The 12,543-nt window shown below is 57.8% G+C and overlaps 1 protein-coding gene across 2 annotated transcripts in view; it reads left to right on the top strand.

Annotated features, from left to right (window-relative positions):
• The window catches only part of CDCA4 (cell division cycle associated 4), a 30,394-nt gene that overhangs the window by 11,667 nt on the left and 6,184 nt on the right, over positions 1-12,543 (top strand). Inside the window, exon 2 of one of the 2 annotated variants that reach the window (XM_047862739.1) lies at positions 3,426-3,550. The gene's annotated coding sequence lies outside the window, so the exon portion shown is untranslated. Of the gene's footprint in view, positions 1-3,425; positions 3,551-8,288; positions 8,507-12,543 lie in introns of those variants that run through there. The other variant, XM_047862741.1, reaches the window with a different exon arrangement.

Here is a 12,543-nt window from a genome sequence, read left to right as displayed (position 1 = left end):
CCAGCCTGGGGGTGAGCAGCCCTGCCCTGTCTGTCCTTTTGCCCCTGGGTTTGGGCCCAGGGTGGGCTCTGATTTCTTAAATGTCAGCCTACATCCAAGTCACTGAGGGGCCCTGTTAAACACAGAAGGGACCCAAGGGCGCCTGGGTAGCTCAGTCGGTTGAGCATCTGACTTCGGCTCAGGTCATGATCTCGCGGTCCATGAGTTCGAGCCCCGCGTCGGGCTCTGTGGTGACAGCTCAGAGTCTGGACCCTGCTTCGGACTCTGTGTCCCCCTCCCTCTCTGTTCCACCCCACTTGCACTCTGTCTCTCTCTCAAAAATAAATAAAGATTAAGAAAAAATTTTTTTAAAATACAGAAGGGACTCAGCCCCATGGCTCCTGAGTCAGAGCGTTTGCATCTGGGAGACCCTGGCTCATGTCCACACCTAGAGAGCCTTTGAGTCTCAGCCCGATGCCATCAGAACGGCGCATATCCAATTTCGACCCGTGAGAGGTGGGCCTGGAACTCAGTTTGCCTCCTGGAGGAAAGGCTCTTTCCCTGGACCCGCTTCAAGGCCAGGTGCAAGGTCTGGAGCTGCTGCAGTCACTCTATGACCGTGGGCAAAGACATGGAACCAGAAAGCCCGTACCAAGGGGAGGGCCTCCGTGTCCCGCACCTGCCATCCCACTCCTTGGCCGCGTCAGGGCCCGTGACGTCGTCCTGCAACGCCCCCCTGCTCTGTGCCCGGGGCCTGCCCCCCTCAGAGGGCATGGCAGCCGCCCCACCCAAACCTCCTCTCCTTCTGCTCTCTCACACTGGCACCCGCCTCGGCTTCTCTGCGACTTCACAGGGATGCTGTTTTCTTTCCTGTACTCTCACACCCACGTTTGCTCTTACAAATTGCCTGTGACACCTCCGTGCAGACAGCTGGGGTGTCACGGGCCCTGCTGACGCTCGTCCGCCCCCTCCCCCACCTCCAGTCCTGTTCTCCTCCCTTGAGATCATCACGGGCTGTGCACCTTTGCAGACTCCTCCAGACTGTTCCTGAACATTGACTTGCCTACATGGGCACCCGTGGAAACTACGTGGGATTGTTTTTGCTTTTATCCAATTCTCCATTTTGAAATAACTTCCAATCTGCAGAAAAGTGGTACACTTAGTACTAAGAAATTCTGGATATTCTCTCTCTTTACCTAGATTCCCCAACTGTCAACATTTTATGTCATTTTCCTTATTATTCAGTCTCTCCTTCCATACAACTATTTACTTCTGCACCGTCTGAGAACAAGGAGTCTCTCCCGCATAAGCGTAGTGCAGTCTGAAAAATCAGGAAATCACCACTGATCTAACATCCCCCCCATCTTGACGTGCTGCACGTGTCTCTGCAGAGTGCCCCCTTCCTTAGCTGTGCCTGTGTCCTGTGCTTTCTGTATTTCTGTGGGGCCCCCTGGGAGGCGAGGCTGTGTCCTTCTCCTCACGTCCCGCCTGCCGGAGGCCCTGAGTGCCCAGCCAGCCAGCCAGCACCGCTCGCGTGAGGTCTCGCCACTTGGGTGAGATAACACCTGCCAAGACCCCTCCCTGTGAAGATAACCGCTGAGCACCTTGCACTCATTAGTAAGGAATTAATTAGTAAGTAGTTGCACTCATTAGTAAGCAACTAATTAGTAAGTAGTTACGAAGCAGTTCATGGGGACAGCGCTTGTGATTTCTTTGACGAGGCTGGGGTTCCCTTCCCTCTTGGGGGTGTGCCTTCTTACATCTGGACTGATGCCAGCACGGATTCTGGGCCGCCGTCCTACTCGAGGGCCTACCGTCCGCAACTCTCAGTGGGATCCTGCGTCCTTCGGACACGTCGTTTTGTTTAGGCACTTCCTTACCTTCTGGTACAAGATGCCGAGCCCACTCGGCTCAGCCTTTTCCCGGAGGGGCCCCAGCTCCCCTCAGCGGAGAGCAGTGCGAGTGAGAGCCGGGCCCAGGGACGCCTGCTGTCACCAGGCGGCACCGTTTCCGGAGCGGGAAGATCTGCGCGTGTGTCCACAAACCCGCGTGCAGACCCGTGTGTTAAGCTGAGTGTCCTCTGCTCCCTCCACCTTCCCGACACCCCAGCGCTGGGCTGAGCTGCATTGGCGCCCTTCTCCATTCGTTCGGGGATTTTCCTGTGCGGTCCCCAACAGCCAAAGGCTGGTCCCCACGGCGGGAAAGGGAAGGAGGAAAAAGGGAGCGGAGTGCGAAGACACGGCTGATTCGTGGGAGTGGGCTCTCCAGGGTGGTTGGAGGGTCCTGGCACGGGTCCGAGCCAGGCGGCGGCCGTGGGCAGACCGAGGGCTGCAGATTGGAGGCAGAGATGAGCAAAAGAGAGGCGTCGGGAGGACCCCAAGGTCTTTGGCGGAGTGGTGAGCAGCTGATTGAACCAGTAAAGGGAACAGGATGCTTTGGGTGGGGGAGGCAGACTTCCATTTCAGATGTGTAGGGTGTAGACAGAAGTGGTTTGAGGACTGGGCCCTGGGACACTGCAACGTCTGGAGCGGGGAGAAGAGGAGGAACCAGAGATGGGGTTCTGCAGGGGGCGCCCAGGGAGGCCCAGAGAAAAAGCAGGCAGGTGGGCCAACAGGCCTCTAGGGGTCCCCGAGATGGGGCCACCCAGTGGCTGACACGGATGGTGACAGGGGCACGTGGGCATAGCTAGCAGTTACCCCTGTAAGGAGACCGAGGGCCCCTTCAACAAAATCAAGTCCCAGCCCTCCGAGGATGCCCACGTCCAGGGCTCACCTTTGGAGGTCATGCGTGGAGAGGCAAGCCTCAGAGGTGGGGGGGGGGGAGCGGGTGGGCAGAGGGGACCCCGAGGGTCTGGTGGCATCTGTGAGTTCAGGCGCCGTGTGGCCTGTGTGCACCCCAAGGTTATGCTGGGGGGACGGGCTGCCAGGGGCATTTTCAGGGTGCCGGTCCATGACCCTCTGCCTGCCCCTGAGGCCTGGGCCCACACAGAGGGGAGGGTCCCCCTGCTCGGCTGGTGCCGGTGGCCTCAAGGGAGATGCCCGGCCCCCGCCGACCGTCTCCCTGGGCACCGAGGGGGTCTGGGCTGTTCGCCTGATCGGGAACACAGAGGCTGGGGAGCTGGGGGTGGGGTCTGCGCGGGCAGAGAACAGCACGGTCCCCGGCCAGAGACCCGGGCAGAGGAGTGGCGCTGGCCGGGGCTGGGCGTGCGGGGAGGAGACGAGGGGCCGAAGGCAGACGCACTTCCTGTCCACCTGGGCTCCCTGGGCCCGGCTCACCTGCCCCCCCTTCCCGTGCAGCCCCAGAGAGTTGGGCGGATTTCTGTCCCTGCGGCACATCCAGCCCGTCTGTGATGAGGGCGGCTCTGAGCAGCGCAAAACCAAAGGACATAAAGGAAAGCATTTCTTAATGTCATCCTTTTCCTTTGTTCTCATTTTCGTAAACAACAGAGTACAACAAGGAAACTTCCAGGATTCTGCCCACCTGAGGACGCCTCGTAGGAAAGGTTCACAAGTGACACACTGACGCCGGCAGCAGTGTTCCCGATGTCGACATCCAGCTGACTCCTCAAAGTGTGAGTGGAAGCGTGGCCGCGTCCAGAGGGCTGGGCGATGAGGCCGGACTGGTGAGGTAAACCCCCTGACCTACTTTAGCTGGCAGCATTTGTGTCCCCTGCCCTGTCCCCACCCCCTCCAGCAGCAGACAAGAGATTCTGGGAAAGGGGGTGGGGGGTCAGGGTTGGGGTCCAGCGAGGGTCCACACCGGCAGGTGGGCCTGGAGCATCTCTGGGGCAGGGCCACACGGCTCACAGCCTCGGAGTCCCCTCTGTGCCCGGGCCCGTCACCCCCCCCCCCAACTGTGCCCGGGCCCGTCACGCCCCCACCCCACCTCTATCTACCTGCCAGACAGGAGCCGACAAGTGGACCCCCCCCAGAGCGTGGTCCCAGGCGAGCCCAGGTGTCCCAGAGTGCGAGGGGACGGGCAGGGGCTGTGGCTCCTCTCTTGCTGCCTGGACGTGGCCGGGACATATGCAGGGCTGGCTCTGTAGAGGGGGCTCTGCAAGAGGCCAGAGAGCCACATGCACGGTTTTCTTTAGTACAGAAGAGACCGGATTCTTTGACCGGCTCAGACACACATGTGGTAAGGAGTCCCCAGGATTAAAGGTAGACATGAGGCTCGAAGCCGACCTGGGCCCGTGGCCAGTGCATCGCCTGGGTTGGCCGCTGGGGCCCGCCTCTGTGGACCCTGCCCTAGACGTCTTAATCGGCTTATTTATTGGAGCACGAGTAGAGAATGTCCCCAACGGGACCGTATCAAACAAACGTTAGCCACCTTCACTCAGACCAAGTATGGACAGTCTCGGGGTCCCAGAAATCTCCCCGGGGCCTCCCCCAAGCCCACTGTCCCCTTCCTCAGAATAGCTCCACTTGATCTGAACTTTCCATCTGCGGAATGGGCGTGCGCTCTGCAGTCTGGCTTCTTTCTCTCAATGTTCTGTGCTGAGACCCATCCATGCGGCCCTGGGCAGTGACGGCTTGGCTGGCGGTGTGGCCTGGTGGTGCGGGCCCCGCCCCTCATGCCCATTCTCCTGCTGGGGGCGCTTGGGTTGTTTTCCCTTTGGGGCTGTAATGGAGAGTCCCTTCTATGGGCATTCGGGTACAAGTGTTTTTGTGAACGGGTGTCTGTCCCACGGTTCTCCGGAGCGGCCGTCCCAGCTCACGGTGTGGCCGCCCTTCTCCACGACCTCCTGGCTGTCTGTCCCTGGCCCTTTGCCTTTCCATACAGATTTTAAATTCTTTTTTTTTTAACGTTTATTTATTTTTGGGACAGAGAGAGACAGAGCATGAATGGGGGAGGGGCAGAGAGAGAGGGAGACACAGAATTGGAAACAGGCTCCAGGCTCTGAGCCATCAGCCCAGAGCCCGACGCGGGGCTCGAACTCCCGGACCGCGAGATCGTGACCTGGCTGAAGTCGGACGCTTAACCGACTGCGCCACCCAGGCGCCCCTCCATACAGATTTTAGAATCAACTTGTCAGTGTCCACGAAACCAAGTGAGGGCTGGGATTCGGAGGCCACTGAACTGAAGGTAGGTTTGAGAGAACTGGTATCTTTACGGAGGTGAGTTTCCAGCGGGGGCCCCAGCACTTTCCCCAACTTGAACAGCCACTGGCCTCCCAGCAGGGCTTTGCGCTTTCCAGGGGCGGTTCTTACACATCTGTAGTTAGATTTAGCTGGTGCCGATGTTATTGGTGCTCTGCAACGGTATCATTAACACATTAAAGACTCCACACTCAGCACGGAGCCCAATACGGGTCTCGATCCCACCACCCTGGGATCATGACCTGAGCCGAAATCAAGAGTCCGACGCTCCACTGACTGAGCTACCCAGGCGCCCCTAAAGAATGTTACAGTGGCCTGTTACTTGCATATATAAATATGATTATCTGATGGTCATGCTTAAATCTTTGTTCATTTGGTCCATTCACCTGGAGATTCGCTATGGACGGAAATGTGTCTCCCTCAAATTCCTCTGTCCAAGTCCTGGCCCCCAGTGTGACGGTCTTTGGAGGCAGGGCTTTTAGGAGGTAATTAAGGTTAAAAGAGCTGGGAAGGCAGGGCTGCTGGCTTCAGCACAGGAAAAGTTCTCCCTCTCTTCCTTCCTGTCCCCTTCCGGGCACTCCTGTCCCGTTGTGGACACCAGAAACCAAACCTGGATGGCCGAACGCTCCCCTTGGCCTTCCAAACTCCAGAACTGTGAGAACGCGAATCACGAGGGTCTCAGTCCCCAGTCTGGGGTCTCTGGTTTTGGCAGCGCTCCAGGCTAAGATGAGGTTCTGTGGATTTTCTACATTCGAAAACCGATCTTCTGGGAATAATGACTCCAGTTCTTTGCAAATCCTTTTCCTCGCCTATTTGCCACGCCCAGCCCCCTCCCCGCACAATGTCCGGTATAAGTGTGGGAGCAGAAATCCGCCCCTAACTCCTGATCCCAGGAGGAAGCTTTCACTGTTTCACTAGTCACCGCGGCACTGCCTGTAGGTTCTTGTAAATGCACTTCACTTCGATGGAGTGAGCCCCCTCGTTGTGTAGCAGAAATATGGGCCTTGCCCAAGGAGGGGTCTGTTCTTTGCCCCGGGTCCTGGGAGGTGATCCCGAACCCCCTGGGCTGTCCTGCCTGCGGTGGCGAGTGTTGGAGGGGGGTGCAGGGACCACACCGCAGAGCAGAATACAGGGAGGGGGCCTCGGGTCACTTGGTGTGGAAGCCCCAGGCGTGGGGCCCTCCTGGTCCCTGCCCCATGAACTTCTTCCCCTGCGGGAGTTTAATGGGCACACTTTCAGTAATAGACCACGACTGTAAGCTTTCAACCGGTTCGGTGAGTCTTTGTACCGAATTATTGAACTGGGGGTGGTCCTGGCGGCCCCCAACTTGCAGCGCATGCCGGAAGTGAGGGTGGCATTGTGCACTGCTCCTAACCTTGCACTTGCATATTTAGTTTGCTACGTGTCTTATCACGGATGCGGGCTCACGTCATCAGGTGATTCTTCTCCACCTGTGGAGATTTTCAGCTATTCTTCTTCCTGCGTTTTATTAACGTCGGGAATTGTTTTGGTTGGTTTGGAACGTTAACCTTCTGTCCGCCGGAATGACCCTAACGTGGCTGTGATGGTCGTCCTCTCACGGGGCTGGAGTTGCTGACATTTTGGTTGGAAGTTGACGAGGGCTCGGCCTGTGCTTCCTCCCTCTTGCCACCCCCCCCCCCCCTTCAAGCTTTAGCATCGGGGCGATGTCGGCCCTCTCGGTGGGAAGACTTCCTTCCTGATTCTCCAGAACGCTCCGTGTAAGATTGCTGCTACGTCTTCCATTGGGGTCCTCTTAATACATCCTAGCTCTCCTTGTCATTAATTCTCATGGAGAGGATGAGTGCTGTTTTTAAACCTCTGATAATTCCAGTATCAGGATCTCCCGTGAGTCTGTTAGTATTATGTGGGCGGGGTGTTTTGTTTGTTTTCCCTTCATTTTTTGGTTTTGTGTCTAGCTCTGCCTGTTTTCATTTAATGCCGAACATGCTGGGTGAAAAACAGTGGTGGGTCCGGATACCCTTCCTCCAGAGATGTTGGGTTTTTGCCCATCCGATAGCACGACCGGCATCTAGGGTAGTCGCATATGCTCGGCTCGTATTCTGAGGCCCGGCACCGGCCTCTTCACCAGTTAGGCACTGAACCGTGCCCACTTTCTATCGGTCCGTCCACCTTGCTTTCACGTGTGTTAAGGGGCGCGTGGCATATGGCTAGGAGCAAAATCTCCCCCTAGCTTTTCCACGGTTTGACAAACGGACATTTTAAATTTGCGCAGTCACACTGGTCACAGCCCATAGTCCCCCCACCCCAGGGCTGCCGTACCCTAAGTGGCCTCCCTACATCTCCCCTCTCCCCCTCCCAGATGCCTTCTCCACAGCGATGCTCTCCCGGCCCCCCTCAGAACCTGCCCCTCCAGTGATCTCCAGCTCACCCCCTCCCTTCAACTCCCTTCCTCTCCAGCCCGGAATTCTCTCCCTCTTCCATGCCCCCTTTTTCCTGGAGGCCCGTGTGCCTAGGGTGCCCACCTCACCTTGGCTTTTCCTGACAGCATGAGGGGCACCACACTCACAGCCACCCCCCCCCCATCACGTGACACAGCAGACCCAGAAGGGCTTTTGCTGCCTGTAACTGCAGCCCTGGCCTGCACAAGAGCAATGTTGGTTGAATTAACAGTCAGGATTTGCTCCTCTATTTACCTTTTGCCCTGAGAAAAATGTTTAAAAACCTCCCCTGCTTTGGACTTTCATGGTTTCACTTCTTACGTGAAACCCGGGAAGTTCCTACAGTGACCTGGGCTGGGGGGGGGGGGAGCTGCTGCCCCTTGCTGCTCCCCCCTCCTCCCACAGCTCAGACTGCCCCCAGCCTCCCCTCCTTCCCCTCCCATCGCCCCCCTCCAGCCCACAGCTCTGACTCCCCCCTTCCCTCCCCTCCCAGCCCACAGCTCTGACTCCCCCCAGCTTCCACATCCTCCCTCTCCCATCCCCCCCTCCAGCCCACAGCTCTGACTCCCCCCACCCTCTCCTCCCCTCCCCTTCCAGCCCACGGCTCTGACTCCTCCCACCCAACCCTCCCGTCCCCCCCCCCCCCTCAGGCCCACTGCTCCGACTCCCCTCACCCTCCCCTCCAGTCCTAGTCTTCTCCCGCCACGCCCCGCCCCGAAGGCCCTGCGCCGGCGCGCTGGGGCCGCGCGCGGAGACCTGGGAGCGGACGGGGGCGGGGCGGCCAGGACACGGGCCCCCAACGGCCAACGCGGCCGCGCGGGAACTCGCGCGCCGGGCCCCGCCCGCGGTTTGAACGGGAGGCCCCGCCCCCGCACTCGGCCAATCGGCGGGCGGGGCGGCCGGCGCCATGGCGACCCTTTGTGGGCGCGGAGAGGCCCCGCCCGGCCCCGCCCCGCCGGCCCCGCCCCTCCCTCGGCTGCGGGCGCGGGCGCGGAAGGCGGCGGCCAGGTGAGCGTCTCGGCGCGGGCGGCGGGCTTTGTGCGGCGGCGGGCGGGCCTGGGCGCCCGGGGTGGGGGCTGCGGGCCCCCGGGGGGAGGCCGGGGTCGCGCGGGCGGGGAGGGGGCGCGACGCGGGCCGCCGGCTCCCCCCGCCCGTCCGCCCGGAGGGCCGTCCGCCACCTGGGAATCCCCCCTCGTGCCGGCTGCCCTGCGCTACTGGCGTCGGAAAGTACTGCCTGCGCCCCCCCCCCCTCCCCGGCTCTCATCACGCTGCGGGCTTTTTAAGAGGGGAAGCGCGAAGCGGGGTCGGCGGGGCCGCTGGGGCGGTGCGGCCTCCGAGGGCAGCCCCCACTGCCTTCCTGCCTTGGACTTGGGAAGGGTCCGCGCGGGGAGCCCGGCCGACTTGAGTTTGCAGCCCTGATCAGAGTCCCCGCGCTCCCCTCCTCGCCCTCGTCCGTGCTCATCTTTCGCCCCTTTCCCGGTGGTGCGGGATGCCCGCGCTCCTGGGTTTCCTCCTAGCCCGCCTTCCTCACGGAGTGAGTGGGTGGCTGGCCGCGCTGTGCTGGTGCCTCATCCCAAGTCCTCTGGGCAGCACGGGTTCCGCTAGTAATCTGATGCCCTTCCAGGATGGCCCAGCCGGGGCACCACGCTCTGGAGCCCTGGAGGGTAGCGAGGTCCGCCGCAGGACCCGGGAGGGTCCACTTTCACTTCTTTTCCTTTGTTTCTGGGTTTGACTTGCTTGAAAAAGGAACGTTGGGGATATTTCGCAATGGCTTCTGTCCCCCGTTCTGTAGCAGACCCAGCTTCTCTTAAAGCTGGCAGGGGAGTTTCAAGGAGCTGATGGCGCCTGCCCCCTGTGCTATCCAGCTCTAGCTGCGTGGGCAGTGGAGGCGGGCGTCGGGGAAGGGCGGGGTGGGATGTGGGAAGAGGAAGGTTCCCAGACCCCGGGTGGGAAACTCTTTTCAGTCGGCTCCTTGTGGCTGCCTGCGGTGGCACTCAGGTGTGTGGGGTGGTGCTGGGACTAGGAAAGGGATCAGAAACTCTTCCACTGGTCAAAGGCAAGCTTGAGTCCACCTCTCTGAAAGCCTGTTGTCTGCAAAATAGGATCGCCAGGAAAAGGTTACCAGGTTACCAGGTAACCACCGTTTGCCAGGAGATGCGCTGGTCCAAATCCAGGGTTTCCCAACTGTTTCCTCCTCTGGTGGCCTTTATGTCGCAAGCACAGGACAGCAGGACCGAGCTAACTGTTGTTTTAAAACAAGAAAGAAATTGCCTGTTTACAGAATTAAGTTTGATGTCTTATAAATTTCCTGCATATAACTACTCTTTATTTTCAAGTTTTGGCATGTTTTACAATTGAAGTTGAAGTTCAGAATAAAAAGTCAGTTAGACTTTTTTCTAGGTAGAATGTAGGTTTTATCCTGGGAAGAGGGCTGGGAAGTTTTTTTCAGCTTGCTAGTGGGACATACTCCATGTAGAGGGAATCTGTGTATCATTCCAAGTCGCAAAAGTCCCCGAAATTCACTTGTTAGTAATTGCTGAAGGAAAGTCTCAGACGGTGATGATGAACCCACGGCTGGACTCCCAAGCAGCGCTTCTCAAGACTTTGCCACGCTTGCTCTGTCGTCCCGTTTTCCTCTGGTGAGGTATTTCAAAGACAGTCTGATCGTGTGCCAGAAACTGAGAGTTCATGTTGGTCGGCCCGAAAACCCTGAGTGCCATGAGCTGAAGGTCGTGGTGAAGGGTCAGGTCTGAGCAGGTCTCAGCAGTCTGTCCCCTGCTGCCCCAGCTCTTCTGCTCGGAGTCTGGGGATCTGCATTTTCCACCGGCCTTGAGATTGCTGGCCACACGTTGTGAGAGCAGCTGCAGGAGAGGCCGCTGGCCAGGAAGGGTGAGGGGTCCACCAGGCCGGGCTCCCCTTTGTCTTGGGGAGGGGGCCCTGATTGGGCGGACACAGCACCCCTCCCTGGCTCCACCTGCCACATGGAACCACTCAGTCTGCTGTCTTCAATTTTTTCTGTTGGTCACCCCTTGTTCTGGAGGCTGCTGTGCCTTGACCACGGGGTTGACACTGCTGGCCTGCTTGTCCATGGCTCAGGAGGGTTTGAGCAAAACACCATTGACCCTGAGGAGTTGATGGGGTGTGACTCAGCAAGACCTTCTGGCTATCTGGAGTGGACGGAGGTGTGTAATATGGAGGTTTGTTCTGGAAACATGCTTGTTATCCAAAGCACCTGCATCGCAAAGCGAATTTCCCCATAAGAAACACCGGAAACTCAGATGATTCGTTGTACAACCCAAATATATGCATATAAAGATGGTTACGGTGCTGTAATACAACATAATAAAATGCAGATTACAAAGCTGAATTAACCTGCCCTTTGAAAACCCTCCTGGCTGGTGTGAGGGGCACAAGAGAGGAGGGTTGCTGTGTAGGATGACTTTTATCACTGACGGAATCACTGCTCTCTGTCGGCTCCATGGGATCTTAACTTCCGTGCAACTTCAACAAGGAACGTGTCCGATGACCTAGAATGAAGCAAAGCATTCCTGAGCTCCCTCTTGGATGGAAAAGCAAAGGACGGTCCAGAGGTGCTTTGAAGTGACAAAAATACACCAGTGCCAGTTGTGGGCACCTTCCAACGTCCTGAAAAATCACTGATTTCTTCCAAACGCCGCGCCTGAGACCGAGCGTCTGAGCATGGGAGGTGATCACCCACAATCCCACGGCGAGTGAGCAAGAGAGAGAGAGAGCTATTGGCTAGTTGTGATCATGTGACATCTGGCGGCACGTACTGCTCACATCTCGGGACGCCGCTCGTGTGTCCAGTTAAAATTTATTCGAAATGTTTACTGGTCTTGCAGAACAAGTTACTCGCGGTCCAAGGTTTTACTGTACTCTCTTGTTGGGAACTTCATGGTGAGTCAGGCTCTGCAGTTAGGACAGCCTGGGAAGTCTGGGGTCTCGTGTCCTGTGGTCAAAGGGTCAGGCGCCCCAGGCCATAGTCATGGGCTGCCCAAGAAGCCGGGCTTGGACCAGTCCAGCCGGGGGATCTGTGTGCTCACCTCCAACTGCCTTCAGAACCATATTGTGTGCTGTGTCCCAGACACAAACGTAGGAGGGTGAGTCTCACCGGCCACCTTCTGGGCTCGGCCTGACGCATCGCCCTGACACAGGCTCTGGTGGCAGCCCAGTGGCTCTTGTGGTTGCATGTGCTGCCCTCGAAGTCCTTCTCAAGTCGCAAGTCTGCCAGCATTTTCTTGTACGGAGTATAACAAAACCTAACAGTTGCTCAGGATTTGGCCCATTTGAAGCCGGTAATTCGAGTGACTCTGAGCACATACTGGTCCTGGCATGCTGATCCAGACACTTAGTGATACACGGGAGGCAGTGTCTAAAATGGTTTGGATTCACATTAACGTAGCCTGCCCCCGTCAACTCGTTTACGTGTTTTTCTTTATCAAGCCATCGCTGAATACGGTGAAATGAACAGTTATTACTTGTGCTGCTCAGTGAATCTGACGAATGCCATTCTCCTGTCTGGATAGGGTGCATTTCCGTCGTCCTGGAGAGTTCTGGATGATCCCATCTCCTCCACTGGCAGCCCCGCTGCTATTTGCACCTTAGGTTAGCTTTCCCTTTGCCAGAAGTTCATATGAACGGAGTCGTATGGTACCTGTTTCTTGCTTTGTGATTGAGCATAGCGTTTGAGGCCCATCCTTGCTGTTGCATAGACGAGTGTGGATTTTGTTGCTGGGGAGCGTTCTGTTGTCAGCCACACCACAGTTTACCCATTCGACTTGCTTATTTTGAATCTGAAAATAATGTTTACGTCTGGGGTGGTGACACAGGGTAATGGCAGAGGCACGGAGGAGGAGCTGGAATAATGGGCAAGGTGAAGGGGAGCTTCCAGCGATTGTGAAAGAACCATACAGAAAAACCTGGTGGAGGGTGAACTGACTCAGCCTTCCCAGAGAGCGGCTTGATAACGTCCATCATGAGCCTTACAACTGCCCCTACCTTTTTAAGCCCTCGTAGAAACTCCG

The sequence above is a fragment of the Prionailurus viverrinus genome, chromosome B3 (genome assembly GCF_022837055.1).
Source record: "Prionailurus viverrinus isolate Anna chromosome B3, UM_Priviv_1.0, whole genome shotgun sequence".
Lineage (NCBI taxonomy): Eukaryota > Metazoa > Chordata > Mammalia > Carnivora > Felidae > Prionailurus > Prionailurus viverrinus.
The sequence above is the reverse complement of the archived record's forward strand: the minus strand, read 5'-3'. Positions and strand labels throughout refer to the sequence as shown.